The 16,855-nt window shown below is 42.0% G+C and overlaps 1 long non-coding RNA gene across 1 annotated transcript in view; it reads right to left on the reverse strand.

Annotated features, from left to right (window-relative positions):
* Nucleotides 1–16,855, reverse strand: part of LOC144588223 (uncharacterized) — a 196,034-nt gene that overhangs the window by 167,238 nt on the left and 11,941 nt on the right. The window lies entirely within an intron of this gene.

The following is a 16,855-nucleotide window of genomic DNA, read 5'->3' on the forward strand; positions in this document are numbered from 1 at the left end:
CTTGTTCTGTGCTCAGTGCAAGCTTTGGCATATTCATCTTTGGATAAGGTAATAAAGGTCCATCTCATTCAGATTTCAGGAGTGATTCCTGCTTGGCAGATGTGACTGAAAAGATTCACTAAAACATCAAAGTGCCCCTCTAACACATTCTGTGCAATACAATAGAATATATTCGCGTTGTCAAAGTCAAAAGTAACTTTCATATCTGTGCAAAACATTATTAGGTTTATGAGCTTTGCTGTTTCTGGCTAGCTGCACCACATTTTAGATTTCTGTATTTCTCCTCCAGTATCAACATATGGGCCAATAAATTCTGTTCACCTACTATTTTCAAACATTTCTTCAATGTACTCAATCTATACCATGATTTTACCCTTGGTATCAATAATCAGAGAACTATTGCTATTCATCAGTAGTGGCCATTGTGGTTTGTTGAACATGCATGTTAAAAGAATCATGGCTTTCTCTAGATATTTCATTTCTAAATTGTTCAGATCACGATTTTTTTTCAGCTTCTCAAATTTTGTTTCAGATGTTCTGTAATTCTACACATCATTTTTATTGTTCCAAATACATAATTTTTTCTTTCATTCACTTTTTTTAAAAAAAATGTACATTTCTGCTTTCAAAATTGTCATTAATGACATTAGTTTTAGAGCAGTGGTTCCCAGAATTGAGTAACTCGGATTTTCATGGACTGCAGCTTCCAGAAACCCTGGCCAGCACAACTAGTGGTAAAGACTTCTGGAAGAAGCAATCCAAGAACACTTGGATTATGCAAGATTTGGAACCATGAGTTTAGAGCAAATGTTGGAAGAATCTTTTGAAGCATCCCCTCTTTTATGCTTTTCCCCATGGGGGAAGTAAGGGTATTTGGGAAGTAAAAGTAGGTGTAACTATAGAATAATAGAAAGTTAAACAGGGCCTCTTGGGCCATCAAGTCCAACCTCCTGCTCAGTGTAGGAGTCCAAATCAAAGTATATCTGACAGATGGCTGTCTAACTTACTTTTGAATGCCTCCAGTGCTGGAGTACTTACCACCTTCCAAGGTAGATGGTTCCATTGTTTTATTACTCTATCAGCTAGGAAGTTACTCCTGATATTCAACTGAAACCTTACTTCCTGTATCTTGCACCCATTTTCATATATCCAGCAACCCGGGATGATTGAGAACAGATCTTGCCCCTCCTGTATATGATAACCTTTAAAGTATTTGAAAACTGATATCCTATATCTCCCTCAGTCTCCTTTTCTCAAGGCTAAACATGTCCATTTCTTTCGATCTCTCCTCACAGGGCTTGGCTTTCAGTCCCTGATCATCCTTGTTGCCCTCCTATGGAGTTGTTCCAGATTGTTGACATCCTCCTTAAACTGCAATGTCCAGAGCTGGACTGAAGATGAGGCCTAACCAGTGCCAAATAGAGGGGAACTACTACTTCACAGAATTTGAAGACTATACTTCTGCTAATGCAGCCTAAAATATCATTAGCCCCCTTTGTAGCCCTATGGCACTGTTGGCTCATATTCAGTTTGTGATCTACAGCAATTCCCAGATTTTTCTCTTTGTAGTATTTCTGAGCCAAGTAACCCGTTTTGTAACTATGTACAGTATTTGGTTTCCTTTTCCTAGGTGTACAACTTGGCACTTATCTCTATTAAAATACATTCTGTTGGTTTCTGCCCACTGTTCAAGCCTATCTAGATCTTTTCACATTTTGTTTCTGTCTTCTGGGGTATTAACTATTCCACCTAATTTTATGTCATCTTCAAATTTGATTAGCACCCCCTCATTCATGTTATTAATAGAAATGTCGAAGAGTCGTGGGCCAAAGACTGAGGGCTTATCTGCATCACTGATTAATCCCACAATATGCATAGGAGTACAGTATTTGCTGGGATCTGAAGTATATGAGTTGCTGTCTGTGTCTCCTTGAGATACTAGTTAAGTAGCATTTTTACATTGCTTCTCTTGGGAAAACTTTAAATACATTTTAAGTTGTGTTTTAGGGCAGTGGTTCTTAACCTTGGGTTACCCAGGTGTTTTTGGACTACAACTCCCAGAAGCCTTCACCACCAGTTGTGCTGGCTGGGGTTTCTGGGAGTTGCAGTTCAAAAACACCTGAATAACCCAAGGTTAAGAACCACTGTTTTAGGGGGCTACACAGGCTTTTAAAATTGTTTCATTTGAGACTTTTCCTCTCACACTGGCCCCACCTGCTGTGGCGAGGTGAAGGAGAGAGAGGAGAGGGCAAGCTGCTTGTCCTTTTAGAAAGCCTGACTGCTTTTGTCCTTTTAAGAAGGCTCCAGCGGTTCCCATTTGTGCCCATAGACTACACCACAGAAATGACGTGTGCCTGGCTTTAAGGTGGTGCAAAAACACTGATCCAAACATGAATCCTCCTGAATCCTCATGATTTTAACATGGGATTTGCCCCAAAACACTGTCCAATCTGTGGGCAGAAATGGTTCCTGTGATTGAGTTTGTTTTGGGGGATTACCCTACATAAAAAAAACCATATGTATCCTAGAGGATTTGTGCTTCTGATCCATTTTATTTGCCCAAAGACATCTCTTCACTGCTCCAACCCTGGACTGGCCTGGCTGTTTCCTCCCCTTCCTCTCCGGTTCCCCTGCACTTTCTTTCCCCCCTCCCTCCTTCCCTCCCTCCCCCCATGGCTCTGGTTGCTGCCCCCCCTCCCCCTCCCCTCTCATAGTTACCCAAAGAGGCGGGCATGCTCGGGCAGGGAGGGCGAGTGCGGGGACAGGGTAGCAAGGGGCAGGGGGGGCGGAGAAGGCGATCAGGCAGGGAGCCATTTATGGCGGGAGAACAAGGCACATGGGGGGGGGCAATTCGAGGCATAAGACCACAATTCAGTCCCAAGCTAAAATAGACAAGCCTGCCAGGAGGAGGTAAATAGATGAGCTTCCAAACAAAATAATGTGAGTTGTTGGGGAGGGGGGGACAAGAGTTTAGCCGCCTAGAGTGGCCTTTTAGGCCAGATGGATGGGGTATAAATAAATAAATAAAATAAATAAATAAATAAATAAATAATGTGATCAACTTTTTTAAACATCAGTGCAATTGCAGCTAAACATGGTGCAAATACCAGGGTTTTTTTTACCAGTATAACCAGGTCCTGAGTCTTGTGAAACAACCCTTTTTGCCTCCTCCCTGTATGAGGAGCCACTGTTGAGCAAGGAAACTGTTCCTTTCATTGGCTATTTCTCACTATCCCATTGCCCTTCCTAAAGAGTTAAGGATTCACCACCTCCTCTTTCCTTTCTCAGGCCTTTCTAACCCTCAACCTGTTAACTTTTGTTTCTTGGAAATGGGCTAAACCCCTCCTCTTGGGCCCTGAGACAGTCTTCTACCTAGTAAGGCTGCCTTTTCTATCAAATATTTCTCCAAATTAACCTAGTAACCTTTGTTTGAACTTAAACTTCTGCCCGGTTTATTTCCCCTGAGAACAGAATAATAAGGTGAGTTTAAAACCTCACAAGAACACCGTTGCTGTTGATTCTGCTAACTGAGATATATCCTAACAGAGCTTCTCAGAGACTTAGCAGTCTGAATCAAAATTGAAAACATCAATAAATGTTTATAGCAGAGCTATTTGAGTATGTTATCTTTATATCATCGTGAATCCCTTCATTAACAACAGCTTAGCAGTTTAATTTCAATCCTTTTCCTGATTTTTTTCCAATTTAAAGCAAACAGCAGCAATAAGATTATAATCTAAATTTATGTTCCAGGTATAAAAAAATAAAGAGACAAAAATGTTGAGGCATCTTAAAGACTAACTGCTATATTTTAGACTCACATTGAAATATAATAGTTAGTCTTTAAGGTGCCTCAACGGTTTCTTTCTTTTTTCTTTTTCTTTTGTTTTTTGCCTGATATGCTAGCACAGACTAACCCATCTATTTCTTCTAAAGATAGGACAGATTTTTACCTGCCTAACACTGTTGCTATGCCTCTGACTAACTGTATTTGCTTCCACTATGTTGCTATATGTGCAGTCGTAAGAATTTCTATGTACACAGTCTATTTGGCTGTCTGAAATGTCAGAGACCACAGGATTTTCACAAAATTTTAGGATATTTTCTAAGAAAACATCCTAAAATCTTCCCCATTAAGAAATATAGGTGTTGCTTTTTAAACAGTTTTATAATGGCTTTGAGTTCTGCACAGAGTTTTTCTGTGTCTTCTTCATCTTTATCAACCATTGAGGCATATACCTATGACATGGTGATGTCTGCGGAATTTCCTTTTAGCTGGATAAGTACTACATAGTTTTACACCAGTGTAATTCAGTTGCCTTCTGCCTAGTGAGTGTAATGTCATAGTTGCTTCCCTATTCTACGTAACTATCTATCTTCTATGCACCTTAACTTTATCATTTCAAATGCATACACTGTAGTCACTGTTGGTACAGACAACAACACACATAGAGTTGAAGCTGGTGTTATCAAAGGGAGCAAGACCCATCTCGCACTGGCATGTTGTTGCAGTTTCTGACTTACATAGTCCTGCACTTTTGAGTACTGTTTAACTTCTGGTTGCCCTCAAATAACTTTTGCAAAATCCACAATGTGTGGTTAGTGTTAGCATTTCTGTGTAAACCACATATCATAGCTCACTCATTAGGCAACCTAGCTTCTCCTATGGGATTGTATGGGGGAGGGGGTAAACACTTTCCTAGGACACTACAAAAAATCTTTTTAAATAAGCTTCCAAGAGTGGTTTACTTGAGGCATTTAATTTTGTGGATGAAGCATAAACAAGATAATTAACACGAGTGCCTTGTGAAAGGAAAATCCATGCCTACCCCTGACCAGATTTTCATGCTGAAGGCATGCTTCCCTGCTGTTTTTGGTTTTGTTTTGTGGTTGGGAGAAGATGGAGGAGGTGGACATGAGAGGAACGGCAGGGGCCATGTTGAGAATATTCAGGAAGAGAGTAATAGCAGTGACTGGTACAGGAAGAAGAGGCTGGTGCAGGAATGCCTGGCCAAGGTTTCCTTCATGTTGCCAGACTGAAGCTCTTAAATCAGTATCATCACTTAAAGTTGTCTACTGCTAAGGTGGTTGAGAAGGTGGTGCACTCCTGAATGACACTAATTACCTTTACTCATTTTAGTCAGGCTATTGGCTGGGATATGGAACCAAGACTGCTTTGGTTAGCTTGGTAGATTACCCATGCCAGAGACTAGAAAAGGGGTGTGTGCGTGTGCAATCTTATTAGTTTTCCTGGTCCTTTTGATGGCATTTGATACCATTGACCATTGGATTGCCTGGCTGGGTTAGGCATTAGGGGCACTGTGCTGCAGTGGCTTCAATTCTTCCTGCTGAGTAGTATTCAGGGAATACTGTCTGAAAGCTATAGCGTTTGACATGTGGTCTCTCAGGACTTTACTGTATCCCTGATTTTATTCAGCAACTATATGAAGCCCCTGGGAGAGGTTATTCAGAGCTTTGGTGTCAGGTGCCACCAATACCCTGATAAGATCCAGCTCTACCGTTCCTTGTTACCCAATGCCAAGAAAGCAGTCAGGAGCCTTGAACAGAGCTTTTGCTCAACACTGGCTTGGATGAGTGTGAGCAAACTGAAATTACATCCTGCTGGTCAACAGAAAGCCAGATTTGGGAGTTGTGGTTTAATCTATTCTAGAAGGAGCTGTAATCCTCCTGACAGGTCAGGTTCATAGTCTGGAAATGCTCCTTGACTGTGCCCTGTCCTTGAAGTCCCTGGTGGCAGCAGTAAGAAGGAGGTATGCCTTTGCACAATTGCACTTAGTGTGCCAGCTACAATCTTCTTCAGTCAACATGACATAGCAACAATTATCTATGCCTTAATTACATCACACCTTGATTGTAGCAATGCCCTCTGTGTGTGGCTACCAGGGAGAACTAAGATCGTCAACTGGTGTAATATGAGGCAGCTTAGGAAGCCTAATGGTGAATGGTATTGTGATAATAGAATCTTGATACCAAAAGATATGCACTGGTTGCCATTTGTTTACTGGGCCCAATTCAAGTTATTAGATTTAACCTTTAAAGCCCTAAACAGCTTGGGGACTGGCTACCTATGAGATCATCCGTGACCAGCCTTACCCCGGACTAATCACATTTTTAAAAGCCCTTACATTTAATAGGCTTGCCTTCAGCCCAAAACGTATGAGCCCAAGCAGTTTTAAGAATGAAACATAAAAGTTATTCTGCATTTTAACATAACAACTGGTAAAACCAAACAGAGTTCAATTTAAGTTTACATGGAGTTACATGCTAGCTCTCAAACATCCAACTTCCCACTCTCAAGATCTTGCCCACTCTTAAGATACAACCTCCCTCCTCAGGATACAATTTAACTTCTTCGCCTTGTCCTCTTCAGTTCTTCTTCACCTCCCGCAGGCTCTTTTCCTGCTTTCTTCCAGACAATCACCTTCTTTCTGCTGTTACTAGGTAGAATTGCTGAGGGTTCTGTCACTTCATCTGTTTTTGTTTGGAACCTGTATAGATGTAAAGATTTTCAGGAGAAGCGCTCATACAAATCCCAACAGTTGCAGAGTCCTGCCTAACATGCAGACAGGAGAGGGCTTTCTCCTCTGTAGTTCCCAGACTGTGGAATGCATTCCCTTAAGAGATGCTGTTACTTTCCACTCTGACTGCTTTTAAGAATGGTGGGGGGAAAAACCCCACGTCCTTTAAAACCAGTATATAATGTTTAGTCTGTTGTGTCATTTTAAACTGTGCACTTAGTTAGAACTGATGGGTAGCTCAGTGGTTTAGATATCTTGCTGTGGAGCCAGAGGTTGGGAGTTTATTTTCCCACAATGTACCTCTTTGATAAAGGCTGGACTCAATGAGTCCCTTCCTGCCCAGCCATTCTAAGATGACGACGATGACGATTGACTGTTTTTATGGTGGGTTCGGTTTTAATTGATTATAATGAAAATTGATTTCATTTGTTCTTATTGTTTCATGAAGATTGCAGCGCTATGTTGCGGTGGAAAGGTGCAACATAAATACATATTGTAAAAGCTGACTAATGCAGCAAACCCCCAGCTCCTTCTGATCCACATTGAGAACTACATCATCAGATAACCATTAGGGAATTCATGAAGTTTTCTTTTTCTAATAAAAAAAACCCCACAGATTTAAAACTAAGATAGTACTGTTTAATATATAGATAAAATATGGATATGGGATGGATGATAATATTATTGAGAGGATCTATGGCTTGATGGAAAACCTACGAAATGAATGCACATAAAATAGCTCTGTATCAGTCTCCAAGGAGCTTACGAATGGAGTGTCACGCGTGGGTTCTGTTCTAAACTTTATGGTGTTTAAAATTTGTTTATTGAATGAGGGTGTAGAGCAGATGCTTATCAAATCTGTAGATGCTATTAGGCTGGGAGAGGTAGCTTGCACCATGGAAGATGGAATTAAGAATCAAAATAATCTTGATGGGCTGGAACACCAGGTCAAAACCCACAAGATGAATGTTCCGTGGAGGCATGTGTAGAGCTATGCAGATAGATACAAAAATATGGAAGGCAAAAGTGTTGTGTCTGGGAGACCTCGCTTGAGTCGGTTTGCCACCTCTGAAAAAAGCTCTAGAAGGCTTCACAAATTGCAAACTGAACATGGGGCAACAGCGACACACAGCTTCAGAAAAAAGTAATGCAATCTTGTGTATTACAGTATGTGCCGTCAAATCTGAACTGATTTATAGCAACCCTAATAGGGCTTTCAAGCTAAATGAAACTTTTCAGGAGTTACTACTTCAAATCTCTGCTTTACCAAGCAGGGAATAGAATGCAGGACTACTGAGTCCTATTCCATCATTCAATCTACTACATCACACTGGGTAAAAATCCAGTCTTAGCCTGCATTAATTGCAAGGAGAATATTGATATCATGAAAAGGAGCATTTCTTTATTTGGTGTGATTCAAACTACATTTACAGTACAGTGTCCAGTTCTGGGTACCACATTTTAGGAAGGGCACTGAAAATTGAAGTATATCCATAGAAGGTGTGATTGAAATACTGTAGTAGTAGTTATTGAAGCATTGAATAGTAATTATTATTGAATGTTATTGAAATTACTGAACCTTTTTAACCTAGAGAAGAGGGACAAAAGGAACTAAAGGCATGATTAAAATATCTGAAAAATCACACACAGAGCATGAATCAAAAGCACAGTTGTTTTCTGTTGCTCCAGATGAGAGGACTAGTACCAGGAGGTCAAAATTATGGGGAAGCAGATTTTAAATTCCCGTGTGGTGTAGTGGATAGAGTGACAGAGTAGGACTTTGGAGAACATGGTTGGAATCCCGTATCAGCCATGAAAACTCACTGGGAGAGTGAAACTGGCAAAACCACTCTTTAAATATCTCACTTGCTTTGAAAGCCCTATTGGGGTCACTGTAAGTCAGCTCCAAATTGACAAGTAACACATACAGCTTTCAGACTGATTTTCAGTCAGACAACTATGGAGTGCTTTGCTCTAGAAATGACAAAATCAGAATTATGGAGGCAAGATGTAGTATAGACAGTTAGGAGCTTTAAGGCAAGCTGTGACCAAATAACATCAATGAGACTTCTTGGAAAAATCTAACCAAGTCAGTGTTCCCACTATAGATGCAGCAGAAGGAATTGAAAGCTTTAATGCAAGCATCCATGAGGAAATGGATCACACAGCAGAAGATGTGCTGATAATCATAGATAATCAGAACACAAAAGTTGGAAGCAAAGCAGAACCAAGTACTGCTGGAGAATTTGGCCTGGGAGTCTGAAATGAAGCAGGAAAATGACTCATAGAATTCTGTGACACTAGCAACCTATTTATTGTTTCAGACAACTGAATATATGACTGTACATGTGGAAATCAGCAGATGGCCACATGGAAATCAAATAGACTAGACTAGATAATTGGAAGTAAAAGATGGGCAAGCTATATTCTCTCTGTCAAAATAAGTCCAGGAGAAGATTGTAGGATTAACCATGAATTCTTAATATCAAATATTAAATATCTACAGTATATCACAGAAGTGAGTACACCCCCTCACATTTCATAAATATTTTAGTATATCTTTTCATGTGACAATACTGAAGAAATGATACTTGGCTACAATGTAAAAAGCAGTGAGTAGACAGCTTGTATAACAGTGTAAATGTGCTGTCCCCTCAAAATAACGCATCACACACAGCCATTAATGTCTAAACCGCTGGCAACAAAAGTGAGTACACCCCTAAGTGGCAATGTCCAAATTGGGCACAACGTGTCAATATTTTGTGTGGCCACCATTATTTCCCAGCACTGCCTTAACTCTCTTGGGCACAGAGTTCACCAGAGCTTCACAGGTTGCCACTGGAATCCTCTTCCACTCCTCCATGATGACATCACAGAGCTGGTGGATGTTAGAGACCTTGCGCACCTCCACCTTCCGTTTCAGGATGCCCCACAGATGCTTAATAGGGTTTCGGTCTGGAGACATGCTTGGCCAGTCCATCACCTTTACCCTCAGCTTCCTGAGCAAAGCAGTGGTTGTTATCATGTTGAAATACTGTCCTGCAGCCCAGTCTCCGAAGGGAGAGGATCATGCTCTGCTTCAGTATGTCACAGTACATGTTGGCATTCATGGTTCAATCAATGAACTGTAGCTCCCCAGTGCCGGTAGCACTCATGCAACCCTAGATCATGACACTCCCACCACCATGCTTGACTGTAGGCACCACACACTTGTCTTTGTACTCCTCACCTGGTTGCTTCCACACACACTTGACAGCATCTGAACCAAGCAAGTTTATCTTGGTCTCATTGGACCACAGGACATGGTTCCAGAAATCAATGTCCTTAGTCTGCTTGTCAGCAGCAAACCATATGTGGGCTTTCTTGTGCATCATCTTTAGAAGAGGCTTCCTTCTGGGATGACAGCCCTAGAGACCAATTTGATGCAGTGTGCGCCGTATGGTCTGAGCACTTACAGGCTGACCCCCCCTGCCCCTTCAACCTCTGCAGCAATGCTGGCAGCACTCATACGTCTAATTTATTTATTTATTTATTTATTGATTGATTGATTGATTGATTGATTGATTGATTGATTGATTGATACATACATACATACATACATACATACATACATACATACATACATACATACATACATACATACATACATACATACATACATACATACATACCCTGCCTATCTAGTCATTTTGACCACTCTAGATGGCTTACAACATAAAGGATAACTAGTTCAAGAAAAATTTATAACAATTAATTAATTAAATGATTTTGCAAGATAGGAAAAATACAAAATAAATCAAATAAAGAGAAAAAGAATAAAAAAAGGAATAAAAAAGGAAAGAGGACAGGAATTAATTGGAAGGGAAGGCCTGCCTATACACCCACATTTTTAGTTCTTAAAAGTACCCAGCGAGGGTGCAGCACGAATCTCCGGAGGTAGGTTATTCCAGAGGCGAGGAGCCACTGCCGAGAAGGCCCGGTTTCTAGTTCTTTCCTTCCGGGCCTCCTTCGGCGTTCGGCTCCTCAGCCTCACCTCCTGGCTCGCATGGGTGACACGGGTAGAACTAGTTGGGAGTAAGCGTTCTGCCAAGTATCGAGGTCCTAAACCGTTTAGGGCTTTATATGTAAGCATTAACACTTTGTAGTCAATGCGGAAATGGATGGGCAGCCAGTGCAGCATGGCCAGAGTAGGAGAGATAAATTGGTATTTTCTCACTCCAGTAAGGAGTTTGGCCGCCGCACTCTGCACCACTTGAAGTTGCCGCATCAGCTTCAAAGGAAGCCCCACGTAGAGCGTGTTACAGTAGTCTAATCTAGAAATTACGAGCACATGTACTAAGGTAGTGAGTGCCCCCGTGTCTAGATAAGGTCGTAGCCAGGCAATTTGCCAAAGGTGGAAAAAGGCAGTGCGGACTACCAACGCCACCTGCGTTTCCATGGTGAGCATCAGGTCCAGGTGTATCCCCAGGCTGCAGACCCCACTCTTTGCGGCCAGGGCCACTCCCCCCAAACATGAGGGAGTTTCCCAAGCCACCATCCACAGGGCCACCCACCCTCAGAACTTCCGTCTTGTCCAGGTTCAGCCTCAGCCCGTTCTCCTGCATCCACTGCTATATGGCCCCAGGCAGTGCTGGAGGGACAGGACGGCATCACCTGCAGTTGGTGAAAAGGAAATATAGAGCAGGGTGCCATCAGCATATTGATGGCATGATGCTCCACATCCCCTGATGACCCCACCCAGCGGTCTCATATAGATGTTAAACAGCATTGGGGAGATGATCGACCCCTGTGGAACCCCACAAGTGAGATTCCACAGGGCCGAAATACTCTCCCCAAGCTGCACTCTCTGGGGGCGGTCCTCCAAGAAGGAATGGAACCAGGCCAGAGCCAAGCCACCAATACCCAGCTCAGAGAGCCTCCCCAGGAGGATGCCGTGGTCGACGGTATCGAAGGCTGCTGAGATGTCGAGGAGGACCAACAAAGAAATTTTACCACTGTTGGCCTCCCTCAACAAGTCATCATACAGGGCGACCAATGCCGTCTCTGTACCGTGGCATGGCCTGAAGCCCAACTGAAAAGGATCCAGGGCATCTGTTTCATCCAGATGTGCCTGAAGCTGGTCAGCCACCACCCTCTCGACCACTTTGTTCATGAAAGAAATATTGGCGACGGGCCTATAATTGCCAGTTTCGTCTGCTGCCAAATTAGGTTTCTTTCTTATGGGCCTAATGAGTGTCTCCTTGAGGGCAGAGGGAAACCTGCCCCCAAGGAAAGACCCATTTATTATTGCAGTGGCCCATTCTGTTGTTATCGGCCTGGCTGCTTTGATTAGCCAGGCCGGGCAAGGGTCCAAGGAGGAGGTGGTGGCTCGACAGCTGTCAAGCACTCTGGCCACAGAATCAGGCGTGACAGGCTGAAAGGAATCAAGGGTTACCAGGCAAGACAGAGCGCTGGACATCTCTGCTCAACTCACTGTGTTCAAAAAAGGAGAGAGGTCCCGTCGAATGGCCTCCACTTTAGATTTTTTAAAAGGCTGCAAACTGGTCAGGTGAAAAACTAGGGGGAGGCCTATCATCCAGACCAGTTCCGGATAGGTCGCGCACTATACGGAATAACTCTGTCTGCTGGTTGGACGCTTCGCTTATCCGGTTAGCGAAATGAGTTCGACAAGCAGCCTTTACCTTAGACAGGTAAAGGTTAGTTGCGACCCTGACAGCTATCCTATTATAATCCGTCGGGTTCTTCCTCCACCTATGCTCTAGCCTTCTCCTATGTCGCTTCAGCGCTCGAAGATCCTGGTTAAACCAGGGCGCTGGACGAGCTCTACGACGGAGAGGGCGTTTAGGTGTGATTTAATTTAATTTAATTTAATGTTAATTTCCCAAAGCCAACCTCTGGATATGATGCTGAGCATGGGCACTCAACTTCTTTGGCTGACCATGGCGAGGCCTGTTCTGAGTGGAATCTGTCCTGTTAAACCTCTGTATGGTCTTGGCCATCATGCTGCAGCTCAGTTTCAGGGTTTTGGCAATCTTCTTATAGCCTAGGCCAGTGGTGGTGAACCTTATTGGGCTTGAGTGCCCAAACCGGGGGAAAAAACAGGGGGCAGTGTACCACCGCCGCGGCGGAACCGGAAGTGGCAACGGAAGGGGGAATCCCAGCACAGAGGTGCCTCGAGACCCACTCTGGATCCACTGCAGCGCCAGCTGCTCCGGATCCACACTTCTGAAGCGCCAGCTGCAGCTGCTTTCTCAGGTTTGGCTGTGCAGAGGGGGAGTAGCAATCTGGCGACCTATGGCTCGTGTGCTGGCAGAAAGGGCTCCGTGTGCCAGCTGTAGCATGCATGCCGTAGGTTTGCCATCGCTGGCCTAGGCCACATTTATTTATTTATTTATTTATTTATTTATTTATTTATTTATTTATTTATTTATTTATTTATTTATTTATTTATTTATTTATTTATAGCCCACCCATCTAGTTATACCGACTACTCTAGGCGGGTAACAACATATCATGTAGCAAATACAGTAGAGCAACAATTTGTTTTTTCAGATCCTCAGATAGTTCATTACTGTGAGGTCCCATACGGAACTTCCAGGGACCAGTCTGAGAGAGTGAGAGTGATAACACCTGCTCTCCCTTCACACCTGAGACTTGTGACGCTAACGGGTCTCATGACACCAGGGAGGGAAAATGGCTACTTGGGCCCAATTTGGACAGTGTCACTTAGGGGTGTACTCAGTGGTGGGATTCAAATAAATTAACAACAGGTTCTATGTCCTAATGATAAATAAATAAATAAATAAATAAATAAATAAATAAATAAATAAATAAATAAATAAATAAATACCCAGGACATTTTTTTAAAAAAGGTACCACATAAGCAACAGTCTTATGTGGTACCTTTAACTTGAAAAAAATCATAGTAAAATGAGGACGGTTGGGTGTTTAACTGAAGTGGTCTCACCCCAAAACTTTTTCCCTCTGTGTCCTGCCCTCATGCCTTGTCAATCATCCCCCCCCCTCTGCCTCGAGGCCATGAGCTTTCCTCCAGTGACATCAAGGACTCATCCTCCCCCCTTTCCCCCATTGACGCCTCTGCTCTTTCCAGGGCTTTATCTCTCTCACCCACACCCCACCTCAGACGGCTCAGTGTGGCGCAGGAAGGGAGGCAGCTAATTGTGCCCCCCTCCCCCCGCTCATAGCTGGTCACCTGGCCCCTCCTCCTTCATTCATCTCAGGCCAGCAAACGGTTCTAAGAACCAATAGTACATTTAGGAAGCGGTTCTATAGAATAGGTGCGAACCTGCTGAATCCCACCTCTGGGTGTACTCACTTTGGTTGCCAGTGGTTTAGACATTAATGGCTGTGTGTTGCATTATTTTGAGGGGACAGCACATTTTCACTGTTGTACAAGGCGTGTACTCACTGCTTTACATTGTAGCCAAGTGTCATTTCTTCAGTTTTGTCACATGAAAAGATATACTGAAATATTTATGAAATGTGAGGGGGTGTACTCACTTCTGTGATATACTGTATATTCAAGTACACATTATCTGTGCTTGCAGGGGATTCATCAGTGCTTTGCTACCTCTGATGTTGCTGCTGCATGAATATTCACAGAGGTTTGCTACCTCTCCCACTCCCTCTCTCTCCAATATATTCCCAGAGTTTCACTGTATATAAATATCTGCTCGCTCTCTCTCTTTCTCTCTCTCTCTCTCTCTCTCTCTCTCTCTCTCTCTGTGTGTGTGTGTGTGTGTGTGTGTGTGTGTGTGTGTGTTGATGGACAGGTTTGCTGTCAGTCTGTTTTACATCACTTTTACAATACATTTCATACAGACAAAAATGAGAATGAATGGGAATGACATGGAAAATAATTGGCGTCTATTAAATCCTAAGTGCATTAGATTTCACGGATTCTACATGAATATGGAATTGAGGTTTGACTAGAGTGCAATTCCCTGTCCATCACAGGTGGTCCAAAATGTGTTCCATTTCTCCATGTGATCATACAAAAAGTCATGGTTACAGTAGACCAATTAATTCAATAAGCCTACTGTAGTGCAGTTTACTAACCTAAGCAATAGTATTTTCACCACTGTTCATTAAAAATGTATAGATTTTAGAAGTCATTATTTTTTATGATGCAGCAACTCAGATGATCAGAGTTCCAAAGGTATTGGTGGCCTCATTACCTCTGTACTGCTGGTATATTTTAAAATAGATACTTCAGTGTAATTGCATTTATATGTCATGCTTTTTCCTTTAATTGTGTACTTGTTTTGTGTTCAGACCTATTAGTGAATCATTTCATCTCTATAGCCCTTTATTCTTCAAATGGCTAAACTGTTTGAATGTGTGCTTGTCCAAACAAACAAACAAAAACAAAACACAGGGTTAAAATTCATTAGTTCTGATGATTGTATTATTTAATTCAAAATTCATTAAGTCCCCTAATTTTAATATAACCCCCATTCCAGATGCTTTTGAAGCATCCAGAAATACAATTGCTGGTAATTTTTTATTCTTCTATAAGACGACTTGTAGGATACAAGCCTTCTATTAAAGTGAACCCATAGTTTGTCTAGGATGCATAAACCCAATTTGGCCCTGCTGAATATAGTTTGCAACCAGATTATATTAGTGCCTGTTAGTATTTTGGACTCCAGTTCATAAATTAATTGGCCAATATGAATCTAGTTCTATGTTATATTTCTAGGCTTAGACACAACCTTTGATATTATCCAAGATGGTAGAACAGCATGTTGACCCTTAATATCATGAAATAAGGAAAGCATATATAGTATAATTCAAACTCTCCTAATTAAATTTTATAGAAGCTACTTCCATGTGAGGGGGTGTACTCACTTCCTAATGTCCTAATTTATTTCCCTATACGCAGCTCTTTGTTACCAAATGCAAATACTCTTAGCGCTGGTGCTTTGCCAGATGCAGACTCAAATGACAATTTTTAATTTGTTTAGATCCATCATCTGAAGGAAGGACAAGGTTTGTTCCCGAGTAAACTGAACTGGAAAGTACAAGGAAACTTTTCCTCCAGGTAATTGTCTCCAGGTGTCTATTAACTTACATTCATTAAGAGTTTGTGACATGTGCATTCATTGTCTGTCAACCCAAGTCCCCTCAGGTTTACTTCTGTCAAGTATGTTATTCAGCACATAGTCAAGTCACAATCAAAGACAACTGTTTCCTCTTTAAACCTGTCTAGTTTCCGCAGTGGTTTGCAAAGAAATTGAGATTGCTATGAGTCTGGACTATAAACAGAGCCTAGCGTTATTTTTATTGTGCCTTTATTGGCTCTTTCAGTTTATGTGGTATGATGAAGTCACACATTTTTTGGCTACTGCAGTAAAATAACACATGGATTTGGGTGTACTTGCAATGAATATATCTTTCATATGTCCTTATAATTTAAAATATTATGTTGTGACTCTTAATGGTGTATCTCTTGCAAGAAGATATGAGCTGGACGTTCTTGGTTCACTATTTTCAAAATTCTTTTTCTTTTAATTGTTGAACTAACATTATTAACCTTGAGAGAAAGAACCTTTCAACCAGACATCACATTTTAGCCTAAGCTATCTCTTATTTCATAAGAGCCATTCATGCGTTGCACATTTTCCTTTCCATTTTGCATTCTCCTCCTCCAACAAAAGGGAACAAAACACTAACAGTTCAGCAATCCCAACAATCCCTAATATTTCCCATTTTTGTCAGGAGCATCTCATAAGAGATTGTCCACGTTGTCTGATCTTTACAGACAGCACCTGTAGAAGGACAAAACCAAACTGAAAACTTTTCAGCAGCAATAAAAGGTTGTGGCTGATGACTTCAATAGCCTTATGCACGAGGATATGCATTAAAAAAGGATTTCACCCAATGATTGCCAGCTTCCTAGCTGATTTTCACTATCCCTGTGATCTTGCTCTTTCTGCTCTGAAATGTCTTGCAGAGCTCTGCTGAAAGAGCAGCTTTCACAGATTCAAGCACTGTTGTTCTCCTTCTGTTGTGGATTCTTAGCTGAACTTGAGGAACCAGGAGTACTTTATCCCAGCTCTATGGGGGAAGTTGCCATAGGGACAAAAACATTCTTTTTGCAGCATCTCAGCGCAGATGTTTTGGTAAATCTCTCTGCCCATTCTCTTACATCAGAGGTCCCTGCTGCCTAGTTGCCTTAAAATGAGCTCTGCCGAGGTCTTGTGAGTGAAGTCTAGATCGATCTCTAGCATTTTTTGTTTGAGGTAGTTTTAAATTTTAGTCCTCCGTGAGCTCCTTCTATGCCTGCTATATCA

This window comes from Pogona vitticeps, chromosome 3 (genome assembly GCF_051106095.1).
Source record: "Pogona vitticeps strain Pit_001003342236 chromosome 3, PviZW2.1, whole genome shotgun sequence".
Taxonomy (NCBI): domain Eukaryota; kingdom Metazoa; phylum Chordata; class Lepidosauria; order Squamata; family Agamidae; genus Pogona; species Pogona vitticeps.